Source organism: Ostrinia nubilalis, chromosome 4 (assembly GCF_963855985.1).
Source record: "Ostrinia nubilalis chromosome 4, ilOstNubi1.1, whole genome shotgun sequence".
NCBI lineage: Eukaryota > Metazoa > Arthropoda > Insecta > Lepidoptera > Crambidae > Ostrinia > Ostrinia nubilalis.
The window spans coordinates 4,254,828-4,270,964 of record NC_087091.1 but is presented as its reverse complement, the minus strand read 5'-3'; the positions used below and the strand labels follow the sequence as shown (position 1 = coordinate 4,270,964).

The window sequence follows — 16,137 nt, the reverse complement described above, 5'->3', positions numbered from 1 at the left end:
CAGATTTTCCTACCAAACCTAGCCGTTTAAGACGATGTCCAAGCAACACAGACATACGCAGTATATAGAAAAACTATCAAGTTACGGGTAACCGAATTACCTATGCGCTTAGGTGAGCTACTTACCCGCAACTAAGTGTATTACCTTAACTCAGGGTAGAGTAACCACATTTTATGGAGAAAACAACCCTGTCCATTTAAGAGAGGATTATCCTACTCAAATACAAAGATAAACATCAAATAGTAAAAAAAAATATTCAAATCCCAACTATATAATATTATAAATGCGAAAGTAACTCTGTCTGTCTGTCTGTCTGTCTGTCTGTCTGTCTGTCTGTCTGTCTGTCTGTCTGTTACGCTTTCCCGCTTAAACCTCGCAACCGATTTTGATGAAATTTGGCATAGAGATAGTTTGAGTCCCGGGAAAGAACATAGGATAGTTTTTATCCCGGTTTTTGAAACAGGGACGCGCGCGATAAAGTTTTTCTGTGACAGACAAAATTCCACGCGGGCGAAGCCGCGGGCGGAAAGCTATCCTTAATAAATCAGTTGTTACAATCTGTAAAATACGCTATCAATATTAGCCCTACGCTGCATACAATTCTCATTTAACATTGGGAAGGAAGAAAGATCGTAAATAACAAAGTAATTGATGGAATCGGTGTAATAATATGTAATGAGCTATGAGTAATGCAATTAAATCAATTTGTCTCGTTTACATTATGTTGTAGTCGTTATTTGTAGTAACTACTAGCTTTCCGCCAGCGGCTTCGCCCGCGTGGAATTTTGTCTGTCACAGAAAAACAATATCGCGCGCGTATTTGCTCACCGTTTAAACCTACCGTGGACTACAACAAACATTTTAAAACCAGAATCAGCTCAATCGGCCCAGCCGTTCTCGAGTTTTAATCAGACTAACGAATATCAATTCATTTTTATTTATATAGATAGATTGTTTGTTTTGTAATTGAAAGCAATATCGAAATGAAACGAGATTTTTCGTTAATTTTCAAGAACGCAATTCGGGGATTCCTGGGGTCTACTTTGTGAATTGTCACATTAAAATTGTAGTACAAAAGTCATATTAATACTCAAGCGAAATTGTTTAAATTTCATGATACTTATTTTTTTAATAGTCTCCAATTTCATGGTCACCCCATTTTCAGTAACTGCGGATTCCTCCCAGGGTAAGCGGCGGCATATTTTCTAAGCCCACTACGCCTGTATAATACGCGCATTTGTAAACATGTCGTGTGACGTGAACATGCTTTTTGTCAGTTGTGCCATGGGAGCAGTGATTGTTGGGGTAATGCATTCGAAGGCCAATGGAGTTTTACAAATTACGCGACGTTGACATTACAGTTAAAATTATGTACTACTGATTACTGATTAGTCTACTGTACGTTTTTATTTTTTAAGTCATGTATCAAACTATCAATTCATACAGTTTGTTTCCTTAATAAACAAAAATAAATAAATAAAAAATAAAATTATCTGTGGGTATAGACAGTTTCAGTAATTAATCGTTACGGATTCAATTTCGTGATTGCTTCGTCACCTTTTGTTGTACCGAACTCTTCGCTTCGTTGCGGCTACGAAACTTGGTATGAAGCTTTGTATATTTTGTACTACAAATTGTGTGACTGTTGCCTTTAGCAACATGAAGAGTTGGTAAAATAGTACAACTTTTAAAAGGCTTCCAAAACACATTTACGCTCTAGTGACCAGTTTGAAGAGTTGATGTTTTGTTATAGCCTGTGATATACTCTACTAATAGTGAAACAGGAATCCTATTTCACTTTTTGTAGAGTTCTTCTATTTAGATCAAAAAGGTTTTTGAGGTTACTCTATTTACTAAATGAAAAGGAATTTACCTAATTTTTAAATGTTACGAGGGCGGTTTGATAAGTCAGTGACTTTTTGAATTTCCCGTGCAGTTATTCCAAATGCAACAGTTCTGCCGTCAACTGTAATCTATTAGTGGACAACTGTCAAATTTTGAGCAAGCTACGTCATGCAGTTGGTGTTTGATAGCCATTCAAAGCAGACAACCTCGTGAATTTTTACGAAAATGGAAAAAGTGAATTTTGTGTGCTGATTAAGCATTACTTTTTACGTAAAAAAACCATCACTGAAACCAAGGAAAAGCTTGATAAATACTACGGGGACTCGGCACCATCAATTTCAATGGTAAAGAAGTGGTTTACAGAGTTCCGTTGTGGTCGTACCAGCACTAGTGACGCCGAACGTTCAGATCGCCCAAAAGAAGTGATCACGCCGGAAATCGTAGATAAAATCCATGAAATGATATTGGATGATCGGGAAATGAAAGTGCGTGAGTTGACTCATGCTGTAGTACTCAACTGAACGGGTAAATCATATTTTACACGAATATTTGGACATGAAAAAACTCTTCGCGAGATGGGTGCCGCGATTGCTCACACTCGACCATAAGCGCAATCGTGTGACAACTTCAAAAGCGTGTTTAGCAATGTTCAACCGAATTTTTGCGCCGTTTTGTTACTGTGGACGAAACATGGATCCATCACAACACGCCAGAGACCAAGGAACAATCGAAACAGTGGGTTGCTTGGGGTGAACGTGGACCAAAGAAGGCCAAACGGAATCTGTCAGCCAACAAGGTCATGGCCACAGTTTTTTGGGATGCACGTGGTGTCAACCACATTGATTACCTCGAGAAAGTTAAAACAGTCACCGGCGAATATTTTTCAAAGCTTTTGGACAGATTCGACGTTGACTTGAAGCAAAAACGGCCGCATTTGGCGAAGAAGAAAGTGCTGTTCCATCAAGACAATGCACGTGTGCACACTTGTTTAGTCACGATGGCCAAAATCCACGAATTGAGATACGAACTGCTACCCCATCCAGCATATTCTCCAGATTTAGCCCCCTGCGACTATTATCTGTTTCCAAACCTAAAGAAATGGCTGGGTGGGAAGAGATTTGAGTCTAATGAAGAAGTCATTACCGAAACAAACGCGTATTTTGAGAGCCTTGAGAAAACCTATTATTTGGAGGGAATAAAAAAATTAGAAAAACGCTGGACTAAATGTATCGAGCTAAAAGGTGATTATGTCGAAAAATAAAATGTTAATTTGCCGCAAAAAAAATGTTTTATTCAAAAAGTCACGGACTTATCAAACCGCCCTCGTATGTTAGGTTACAGTTACAACACAAAGTCGATTATAAAATATAGGTATAAGAATTAGATGCCACAGTGTTGTGCAGTTATCCATTACTCAAATCCAGATCGAGCGCGTAAAAGTGAAACTTTTCCATGTTTTATGCCTTCATCCTAAAGTGCCAGTTTTACATATTTATGAGTTACCTTAAAGTTTGTTTTTAATACCTACTTTGGACTCCCGTAAAGCTTTTACGTAGATCAGTTTTTTTATTTGTCTGATAGTGAAGTTTTAGAAGAAACAGTTGGTAAGCAAAGTAAAGGATTAAAGGACCCAGTAGTACATTACTTACCTTACTTTTTTATGCATAACAAGGCAGGTGTTAAGCGAGATGCAGTCTAGGATGGTACGTATCTGCTCTGTAAGAGCCTTTTCACTCTCGCCTTGAAAAGTCCCGGATTACTATTATGAAATCTGTGTAAGTACTGAAGGAACGACAAAACAAAAAAAAGACGCGATCCCGGGCTTTTTCATCCAGCTGCCATAAGGGTATCTAGCGATGGAATATAAATTCAACATCTAATATTAAAACTTTTTTGTAAAAATTGACTGGAAAAAAACGCGCTAACTCCTACTTCTCAAAATGTTTACATACACCAAGGGGAGGGCGTTATAAATCCCGTTTAAGCGTGGATTAACTATAAAAGCCATAACTAATGGTTATCCACCTTCATAATGACGCCCCTGCGCACCAACAACAGAGTGTAAATGATTTATTCTAGTTAAAATTTCGCGAATGAGAGATCGAGTTTGAAAAAGCACATTGTTTGTACATCATTACATTTTTAACCCATATTTATGCGCAGAACTATTTAGGTCCCAGATTTTTATGTAATTTGGGATGTTTAAAGTTTCTTTTACCGCCTTTTATCGCCTAAGATGCGCGCCGCGATAAGCGGTTATCACGCCATTTTATCGATTTTGCCCATACATTTTGACGTCGATAAAAGTTATCACGGGGCGCATATTAGGCCTACAGGCATCCGCAAGACAACATGTACTATTGGGTTGTTTTCGTGCCTCTGGGCATATATGGGCTAAGTATACAAACAAGGTTTTTAATTACGACTTTGTTTAATTCAAAGCCAAAGTGTGCTTCGTTTTATAAATGTTTACAAGATGAAGTTATCAAATTAACCAAGTTTATATTATCAGTTTGATAAAATATTTTTGAGAAACTTTTAGAACTCTTCAAACTCATACTCGATTTTGTGTTTCGTTAACAATGTGAAGTTTGTTACTATCGTATGAACAAATGGTGTTTCAAAATCAAATCAAAAATATGTATTAAATTTTTACCAGTATTTTAACACTTTATGAACGTCAAAAATAACAAATAAAGAAAAAAGCAGGTATCTTTTGGGTCCTACCAGAGCTTCGCTTTGCTTACTGTTTTGACTCTAACACAGACCACATTGTGTAGTCTGTGGACTCTAACCAGTAATAATAGTATAATGTATAAAATAATAAACTAACGCTGAAGCGTCTTAACCAGGTTCTACCTAACTCTAAATATGACACAGGTAGGAAATTCTCATTTGTCAGTATTCCAGGATCTTAAATTATACAACCAATGTCCCCAAAAAAGACCTCTGAAATTCCCCCTGTAATCACATGGCTATTGTTAAATAGGGATATACCTGTCTAGTTCATAAATTAGATTAGAGGAAGGTCGACAGCACAACATTTATTAGGCTAGCAAAAGATTTTCTAAACACAAAACACAATGTTGACTTGACAATATGCAAATGGTCCCTAAATCTCAGAAGGCAAAATTCTTTCCCAACCTTATTCACATGTTAATTTTTTTCTCTGCGACTCCCAAACTTTTTTGAATAATGACCACACTGTCTCTCTACGAGTATTTATAGAGTTATAAAAACACTGACCTCGCCCAAACTTATTCTCTTATTACCAATTTATAGTCCTATTATTACGCTAATTTGTTTTTAGCAAAACAGTCATTTGGACTAGTGTTATCATGATCATATACTATGGCATCTGATGGACTAATGAACGTGTTCTTCCCCTAAAAATGATTAAAGATAATAATTTCCCCCCTTTTCACTGAATCACTGTTCGCAATTTTCTCGAGGCAGGAATATCAAAGCGGTTTCTTAGATTTACATACATAAAACAAAGAGTCATCATTATCATTAAAATTTCAGACTGCGACTGTCCATCTAAGCAAGGAACGCTACAATACACGCAATCATGCAATCTCCCACTATTTTGTCTTCGTTCCATCAAGTATGAAGAGTCATGGTCAAGCAAGGAGTACGAAGATTGAGAAACACTTCTTCACTTGTTATTACAAGTGTTACTTTGGAATACTTTGAATTCATTTGTCCCATTGTACTGGACTAGCGAACTTGCGGGGTGACATATAAACTTCTAGAGCTTTTGAACTTGTGCGATGACATAAAAAGTTCTGGGCTAAATGGTAGAAATCTGAATTTTTTTGTGACTTTCACTCAACTTCAAGAGTGTCCTAACATAATGTTTTTTGGCTTGATTTGCACCACATAAATAAATACGTTTCGAACTGTAGGTTTTTTTTCGGATATCTCGGTTTTAATTGCTCTAATGATGATGATGAATATTGTAGAGCATGCGTTTCTTAAAGTTTTTTTCATATTATGTTTCATGTATTGATTGAATCATTTATTTTTTCACAGGTATTGGCAGTCTAATTTCGCATTGTAAGTACTTTTTATTTCACCTTTCCCAATACAAACACATGCTAAATTCAAAGGGTAAATCCAGATTATCACTCGGAACATAAATTTTACCTGACAGGATTTCACAATTCGCCTTCTCCTCCAGTGGTTTGAGAAAACGAGAAAGACATAAATCCTAAGAATACTTAGTTTGAGCTCTTTCCAGTTTATCCTGGATTTGTACGTCTTCAACATATCGTATGATATTAAAATATCAATGTAACATATTTTTCTGATTTATCTAAATTATAACTCAAAGGTGATTGACTGACTGACATAGTGATCTATCAACGCACAACCCAAACCACTGGACGGATCGGGCTGAAATTTGGCATGCAGGTAGATGTTATGACGTAGGCATCCGCTAAGAAAGGATTTTACGAAACTCCACCCATAAGGGGGTAAAACGGGATCCACGCGTACGAAGTCGCGGGCGGCATTCTTCTATCAGTAGACAAATTATTTAATTGGGTTTGCTAAATTTGATTTCACCTATTACCTAATTTTGTTATTACCAAATAGGATTAGTTTTCTTTGTATAAGTCCTTGAACCATTCGTCTAATTAGGTATTAGTAATTATATTTCAATACCAATGTACTAAGTTTAGTTCTAAGTACCTGAGCAGTAGACAGCCACATTGATTTTTTTAACACTTAACACAGCAAAATTATTACATAATTTCGGTACGTTGAAACTTTTGTTTTTATTCGTTAACGAAGTAAATTGTTTAATTGGTGCGGGAATCGAGAATTAAAACACATTAAATTTCACCATTGGAAAGAAATAAAGTAATAAGGAAAGTGAAGAAAAAAAATCACCAGAAGTAATTTTCAGTCCAAAAATATTAATCAACTAGCGGCCGCCCGCGACTTCGTACGCGTGGATCCCGTTTTACCCCCTTAGGGGTAGAGTTTCGTAAAATCCTTTCTTAGCGGATGCCTATGTCATAACATCTAACTGCTTGCTAAATTTCAGCCCGTGCGATCCGTCCTGTGGTTTAGGCTGTGCGTTTATAGATCACTATGTCAGTCACCTGTGAGTTATAATTTAGATTTTAACTCGAGTTCTTCCTCAAACTCTTACCAACATTTGCCGCATAGGTCCTTTTAATTAACGCAATAATGAATTCGGTTTCGCGCACGTTAGCAGGTATACGAAGATCTAAATCCTTGTCAAGACCCAGATATTTATTACACGTGTTCCGCCTTAATGTGGAATTCAATTGCGGTGTTTGCCGTTTGCATTTCGCCTTCGAAGTCAAGGGAGCGGTTTAATTGAATAACGCCAAGTAAACTTCTTGCTATTTCAGGTTTGCCTCAAAGACTTAAACCACAATTAAACAAGCAGCATTTAATTTTCAAGTAGAAAAACAATGAATATTAAAAGAATCATTTTAGATTAGGCATCGGCTCCCTTAATAAAAAGTTACATCCTAATTGAACACTGTTTTAAAGTGACGTTTAGTATGGTTCAAGTTTAGTTTCTTTCATAGTAGGTACTTATTTCACCATTCCCAATTTATAAATGTAGAAAACATTTTTAATTGTGGCTGCCACTTGTAAAATGGAGTGCGCGACATGACCCGCGACCCAAAGAAGAGTAATATTTTTATTTTATAGACATTAACGCCACTCTCATTATGGTCTATCTAATTATGAGAGAATAACAAAGATGAGACATGATTTGGGACTCACAAAATTAATTCATAATTTTCTGACTTTCATAAAGTTAATTTACTTTAATTTTGTTAATTCAAGTTTATTTAAAGTATTAGCAGAGATTACTCACTACATTACTCAACAAGACTATAACAAATGTTTCTCAAAACCGAAAAGATTCGCGAAATTTCTCTAAATATTTAGCTGCCACGTAACGCTCTCGTTATAAAGTCGATTTTCATTGGAAACATTAGTCAATCATCCAAAATCCAGACACCGACCGCAACAAAAATGCTGCGAACTCGTAAAAGTGAGCCAGATGCCTGTTAACCACTAAAATAGGTTATTAGTACTGAGTTGTAGATTAAAATTTTTATATTTTAATAAACCATAACAACAATCACAAATTTTAACGGTTGTTCATTTCGCCAAGAATTATGCAATAATGTTTTATGTCGGAATGTAGCCTTTGTTTTACAATTTTAATCACATTAACCACTGGAAAAGGAGTTAGGTATCACTCAAATATGAATTTATGAATAACTGTGTAGTATTCTTTCAAACATGTAATGAGTTCGCAATGGATATTTAAAAGTTATCTGGAGACGTATTGTTGAATAAGTGCTAGAATATAAATTGCATGCGAATAATGAAATAATCATAAATCATTCATTATATTGATTCTGTATTCGAAACAGAAGAAGAAGGTAGGTAGGTATAGGTATTTTATCAATACGCCTCCGAAACTAAACTGCTGACGATGTCATAGTGAATGAATGAACGCCAAATAAATGAATGAATAAGTTAAATATTCATAAATTTATGGTGAGATGAATGAATGAATGAATAAATGACAAATGAATGAATGAATGAAAGACAAATGAATGAATGAAGGAATGAATAAGTCAAATATTCATTAATTTGTGATGAGATGAATGAATGAATGACAAATAAATGAATAAATGAGTAAATAAATACTTCATTCGCATTATTATTAATCGTAATTCCAGGATTCATTCTTACTAGTGCATTTGATAGAACCTATCAATATTCTATCCTTCCATCAACCCTCTCATTAGTCAATAACACGAATCTGTAATTCGGTTGTTGTTTGTCCCGGCTCTGTCACTGAATAATTGAATGAGAATGAAGGACTTACCCATCGGAATACGAAATTACAAACAAGATTTGCTTATTTAAAAACCATTTCTGTTTTAGAAGCCTTAAATAATATAAGTCACTCATAAACAGTGAGAGACCTTGAGCGAAAGCTCGGAGAGGGACGCTCTAGGTACAAACGTAGAGACGGGACATGAAGAGGATATTATGTACTTACATACAGGGTGTCCCAGATTGGGTGAATCAAACTGATAGGGGAGGTAGCTCTTCTAATGTACTATCCCTAAAAATATGAAATAAAATTTTGAGTTCGGATTTTTTTTTTAAATAAAGCTCTAAAATGCTCTAAACTCGAAATCTAGTCATTGTTTTCAAAAGTTTGTTTACAGATAAACACAACACAATTAATATTAGTAAGAAAAAAGTACAAATAAACTCCAAACGCAGTAATTATAGCCAGATACTTAAGACAAAGCTGATTTATTTTCACTTTTTCAAAAACATTTTCTTTGTGTCCTTATGCGCTTTTTTTTTCATATTTTTTAGGGATAGTATATTAATGGAGCTACCTCCCCTATCAGTTTGATTCACCCATTCTGGGACACCCTGTACACATAGGTACTACATAATAACTAGAGGTGAACAATTACTTTAGCTATCTCATCTCTGTTTAATTTGTTGCCAGGTAAATATCTACACCAGTCTAGCCGATACAGCTTTATATTATGTTGTGCTATAATTGTATTAATAGTAGCATTACCTAAGTGTCCCCTGTTCCTTTAGCTTTTAGTAGAGGCTTCCTGTCAAATATTATTAACTTTTTATGCTTATTTCTGGCACGTAGACTAAGTATTCCTGGCAGGAAAGATGATACTTAGTTAATTTAATTAAAAGCTGTTCAAGATTTTTTTTCCACCTGAATACTTACGTTACATTAATATCAATAAAATGTAAAGACGGTAGTCTAGAGGTGTATTTCTAAAGCATTCGAATTTAAATTTGTATCTCAAATGATACAAATCGTGTATTTAATGTTGTACAATATTCACACAAACTCTATATTCGGACGTAATATCTCGCTTACGCTAAAATTTGTTACGTTAAATATCCATGGACGACGATGGCCACTTACCATTAGGCGGGTCATTTGCTCGCGTGCCTTCTCTAAGTATAACATAAAATTACAAATAACCACGTTGCTTTTAACAAAGGCAGGTTTTATTCTTTTGTAACCAACAACAGGAATGTTAATAGTTCTTTTATATTCATCGCAATTTTTATGCCAATAAAAACAAAAGGTTTAGTACTGCATTATGCAAAATTGCAAACTCGGATGTCATGACAATGCAAATGTTATAAAAACGCGTATAATCAAATTGAATCGCAGAAAGTTGGGGTCGTCATCGCCCAAATAAACATAGCTATGACATAAAAAACAACAAAACAAGTAAGTATGGCGTTATAAAATAAGTTGTGTGCATTTTATCTAGAATACGTGATGTAAGGGTACTTTTTACGACAGAAACGTGCCCTACATTTGACCTGATATTAATTTTTTCTTCTCTAGCTTTATAAGGTAAGTATAATATTCTACTCTAATGAAAAAGCTACTTTTCTATTTCAACCTTAAACAAAATATCTTTGCGGTTCGGTTTTCCGAACAACGTAATAATAATTAATTAAAAGCGACTTCTCTACTCCTCCTCCAAATGAGTAAGTTGTGGTCCTGTGCGGGTGGGTTAACACATATTGTACCAGTGTAGTGACAAAATTGCTGCAAACTGGCACTAAAAGTTTGGCTAAATACGCTTGCAGCGTTTCTAATTTACCTTTGACATATCACGTGAAATTACGTAGCGTTTGTAGCTGCTGAATCTTCCGCTACACCGCATTCGAGGTATTTGTGTAGCAAGCGAATTATCCTGCGACGCGTGATGCGAAATTGCGGTGTGTTCTTCTTAAAGAGATGGTGTAAATCGACCGTGATTTATGGGCCAGGAATCAGTGAATCATCAGTAGAATCAATTGATTCTAATTTCTGAACGTTCAGAAAAACAGTGGAATACCCGTTTTCAGGATAACTACCTACCATACAATGTACGTGATTTTAGAACCTATTTATACCTACCTCTCACTAGAGATGTTCGCATGAGAGAAAACGTCTATCGAACATTTCAGGATAACTACCATCCACAATTTAAGTATTTTAGGATCTACTTATACCTCATCGACTGAAGATGTTTGCTTTAGCGAAAGCAATAGATAGATCAGAAAATACGTAGAGGCATTAAGCAAAATTAATTAAAAATCATAAAATAAAACACACAAAATTAAATTTCTCCACAAAATGTTCCGTTTTGATGCGTCATCATCCTAATGGGATCAATATTTAGGTAGCATTTTACAATAAACCATTTTGTATGCAATATCGAGAACCACATAAAATATCTACCACAGTATGTTTATTTTCATGTGCAGTTGTCCATACAAACTGGTGAAATAAAATAATCGTGCGATGTAAACGGCCCGCGATATAAATAGGATCGGACAGCCAAAGAATAGTATCCGCCTTTGTTTCTAGCGTGGGAGCAAGTATCGAAAATCACGGGAATTTTTGATTTGTAGCGTTTAGGAGCAATCGAGAGATGTACGGTAGCCTCGATATACATAACAGGGATGTTATGGATATGAAGTTACGGTTACGGATATTAGAAAAATATTATACGGGTTTCGGTTACGGTTACGGATAGTAAATCATTTCGGATTATCCGAAAGTTTCGGATAATTTCAGTTACGGATATTAGAATTTTAAAAAGGTAAAGTTCAAATAGCAAGATGCTGCGCTACCGATATGGCTTACTTATGTACTATGACGATACCTATGACTATGATAAAGGTAAAACAGGCGGGTATATCAGAATGGTGCCAGGGGATGCCAGACAAGTAACAAATATTAATATTTATACTCCGCCTTTATCCGAAACTTTTGAATCGGTTTCGGTTGCGGTTACGGTTACGGATTTTTTTTTTCGGATATCTGATAGCTTCGGTCACGGATACAGATATCCTTAACATCCCTGATACATAATACTTTAACGCGACACAGTCTAAAAATGGTATTACAAGAAACTCATGGCTGTATTTGAATGATGTTTAAGTAGTTTTAAGCCTAAGTGGCAGACCTAGTTATTTTGGGACCTCTGAAAAGTCAACATTACTGATAAAGAATTTGAATGAAGGTCAAAGCATCAGCTATGCAGTGGTAGAACCAAATAATCGTTCGTTCGTGCGTTTCAGCTGGACAAAGGCCTCCTCCAAGGTTTTCCACAATGAACGGTCCTGCACTGCCCGCATCCAGGCTCTTCCCGCGACCTTCACCAGATCGTCGGTCCACCTAGGAGAACCACCAAACCACCACCTAGAACCAAATAATATTAAAATTTAACTGATCACAGCTAAACATGAGCCTTAACCTGGTTTAAATAAGCTTAAAGAGTCGATTCTGTATTTGACCTTTAAGCCGTACTTTTGCGAATTAACGAACTACTAAGGTATACATAATAGCTGGACGAGGGAAGAGTAGCTGGTCTCATCTTACACTCTCACACACATAATGAGTGATTAAATGAGAAATCACTCAACGTTATGTCCAACAGCTTAAGTAGACTAGCGTTGATGACACAGTGTAGTGAACCTACTGCTTGTAGGGATTTAAATCCTGCTGTGGATTAGATGATTTATCGGACTTTACAGCAGTTTTGATATTGTAATGTAGATGCGCCAAAACAGAATTAATGTTTGTAATATCGTTGCTCCATAAATTGTCGAGTGTCATTTATGGTATTTCCTATAAAAGTTAACGACATTGAGTACAAGAATGATGAGATGACATAATTGAACATTTATTACTGCTAACTGATAAGAGAGAGGCTCTTATCATTTACTTTTGTATGACTAACATTTAGTTTAATTTATAAACCTGACAGTTTTCCTGAACTTTCAAGGAAAACTATAACGGTTAAGATCAGTTACTTTACGAGTAATAGTCGTTCAACTCGTGCATTATACAATTTCTTACCTATAAAAATAGCATGGAAGAAAACATCAAAAGTGACTTTAGATGAAGTAATTGCTTGCTTCTGAAATATATTGTGGTAACGACGGGCAATTACTGAACCTTACACTGCGCGTGGCACGACACGCACTTGGTTAATTTATTTTAATTCTATTTTGGATAGTGTAGTCTAATGCTTAACCATCAAAAATTACTTTGTACGGGATAAAACACAGCAACATTGAGAAGCTTGTTCTAGTGTTGCCATAAGATAGGCGAGCAATTTTTTATACATAATTATGTATAGTTTTTAATTAAAGCTCACTACTGAGAAATGCCTCATTATCCGAACCAAAACGTTGAAAATACAAAAAAAGTTATTATAACTTGGGAAAGTTTTTCTTAACCTTTTCACCTTTTGACGTTACTTATAAAAGTAAGCTATGTATATATTTTAAGAAACTTCAAAGGTATCTTGAAGTCAAAAACCTAATTTAAACTACAAACAAGACCTATTTTTAGTCCACGGCATCCATCGAGATTCCATTGAAATGGCTCCAGTATCGAGTTTTGCACTTAGGCCTCAGCCTCGAACTTAGCGGGCAGCGGGGCGGGAGCGGCGGCGGCGCGGCAGCGGCAGGATCTTATGCGTGAAATCAAATAGACCGGTTCTCGAAAACAGCGGCGCGGCAGCGGCGCCGGAGCGGGCAACGAGCGGGCAGCGGCGAGGGAGCGGGTACCGAGCGGGCAGCGCACTCCTTCTTTTGCCCACAATAAATCGAGCGTTAGGAATAAATTTGAATCGAAATAAAATTGTCGCCGTTGTTCAGACATTTCGTTTGCGAATAAAAACAAATATCTCGACAACACAACCCCGAACACAACACTTCGCCGCTAAAGCGCCGCGCGAGCTGCCCGCTTGTTTCGAGAACGGGTCTGCGTTGCCCGCCCCGCTCCCGCGCCGCCGCCGCCGCCGCCCCGCTGCCCGCTAAGTTCGAGGCTGAGGCCTTAGAGCTATTTACCAAGATATCTCACTTTGCAACTGAAGCCTCTCAGAAAGTTATTTTAGACTTTATAGGACAAGTTTTAAAGGCGATATTAACTTGCAGTTTAGCATCACGTTAACTTTCTTATGATGTGAGTAAATTCTTTATTTAGTGATGTCGAGATGTGGGCTCATTTATATCGATAGATGCCTATTTTTAATTCTAGCTAAACTAACACAAATACTGGCATTAACATAGTAATAATTATTGATTCGGATGTAGGTAACTAGTTTTATATGTTTTGGTTTACTATTTAAAATGTCTTTAAGGTTACTAAATAAAAATGATTCTTTTGATAAACATTGAATGTTAGTTTTTTCTACTAATTAAGCTGTATTAGGTATCCTCATCATCAATAACATTTCAGCCACGTCCACTGCTGAACATAGGCCTCCCCCAATGATTTCTATATTGATCAGTTGGTAACGGCTAGCATCCAGCGCCTTCCTATAACCTTTATGAGGTCATTGGTCCACCTTATTACCTTGGGGTATGTATAACAATTACGGCCGTATTCACAAACGATGCTTGCTTAATCAGCAAATCGAACGTACAGCGTTGAATATCTCATAGTAATGTTTGTGAATACAACGTTATTATTTGTGGTTTTACTAAGCTATCGATACATTCTACCTACATCACTAACAATGTTGTTACATACGTATTTATTTTACAGAAAATCTTTTTTAGTGTTAGAAAGAGCTAAGATTACGAGAATAGCTTTTCTAATCGTAAACTCCTATCGGCCACGTGGTAGAGTTCATTTTACACGGCTATAAATCTCTAGGCAGAAACTAGAAAAACGTTTAGAGCCTATTTAGTTAATTTGAGACTTATAGACTAGTAGTAAAGTCTAGAATTCGCAAGTGAAAGTATAATAAACTTTGTTTACGAGGATTTCATTGGCATTCCATCATCAAATCCTGAATGGGTCATAGTGATAATGTCAACCTTGGATAAATCCTACTAGTGAAATAATTTTTTTTTTTTTGTAGCGCGGAAGATTTTTTATGTTTTCTAATTTTAGTTTTTACAAAATACGGAAATAAGACACCCTTAGTATTTTTATTATTTCTAAACATTTTGCATGTAGCCATCCACAAACATTATAAAAATATTCACCCTGAATAATTTACTTTGAGTTTCCTTATTTTCTTGCAATAATAAAAATATCCAATATCTTAACATTGCTGAGAAAGAATTTAATTTCATATTATTACAAGACGATAATGTTATAAGACGATAATATATCAAAGGAAAACCGTCCAATGGGAAATAAAAAACAAAGTACCGATAAAAGAAACGAAGTGTAAGTAAATAAATATTTTTTTACATTTTCTTTACTTCCCGTCGATGCTAAAAATGCTTGTGCGGACGACAGCATATCAGACTATAATTTTTTGTTGCAAACTCGCTCTTAATACAACTGCTTAAGATGCATAGTGTTTAAGCTTGACGTGCCTTCGTCTGTACCATTTCCCCTTAGCTAGGCGGATCGCTTTTCTGGCAATTACCCATAGTACACAGCAACTGACGTAGAAAAATGTTACGTTCCTTTTTTGACCCCGGCTCATGCCAATGTTTCATTTTTAAAGTTTGTTTTTCTCGCTACGTCATTCTGAATAGGGCTGTAAAGGAGTAGAACAGTGCTTTCTACAAAATAATGTATTGAAATAATTAGAGCTCTTGCTCTTAAATTAATGCTTCTTTGTTTGGGGTTACTTTTAAAACATTAGTCACGGGAAATTAAAATTTACTAATAATAGAGCTAAGCGCCAAACGATTTCAACTATCTGATAGATCTTACACAAACTCAATGTGAAAACATTTTTGAAAAGAAAAACTAGAAAAAATACACAATGACACGATGGTTATTTATGAGAACAGTAATTGCTACAATTTCATAGTAGAAATCGATGACAAATTAAATGAATCCCCATAGATAGACAAATCATAATAAAGTATTTTTTTAAATATTTTCAACAAATCTAAAGTTCAAAAATCTTCATTTGTAGCAATCACTGCTTCATGACACTTGTAGGCCAATCCTTCGCAAGTCAACCCTATTCAAAATGGCCGATTGAAAACGAATAAAACGCCGCAAACAGCAGATCAGCTTTGTTTTCACGGCCTTGCAGGTGGAATATATCCGGCGCCGCGCGGCAGGCATCTCGAGTGCCGGTTATCTGTTACTGCCAACGCTTTTTAGGGTTCAACGGTCTGAGAGAAAAACGGCAGACAAATAGTTTTTTTTAACAAATGGCGCAACTGACAACAAATCGAATGGCAGTCAAGTAGGAGGCAGAAAAAATAGATAGAGCGTGTGATTAGACAAAA

General features: G+C 36.0%; 1 protein-coding gene across 2 annotated transcripts in view; it reads left to right on the top strand.

Annotated features, from left to right (window-relative positions):
- Window positions 1-16,137, top strand: part of LOC135088525 (cardioacceleratory peptide receptor) — a 122,168-nt gene that overhangs the window by 28,946 nt on the left and 77,085 nt on the right. Inside the window, exon 2 of one of the 2 annotated variants that reach the window (XM_063983361.1) lies at window positions 5,881-5,904. The exons of the other annotated variant lie outside the window; for it this stretch is intronic. The gene's annotated coding sequence lies outside the window, so the exon portion shown is untranslated. The remainder of the gene's footprint in view (window positions 1-5,880; window positions 5,905-16,137) is intronic. 2 annotated transcript variants of the gene reach the window in all.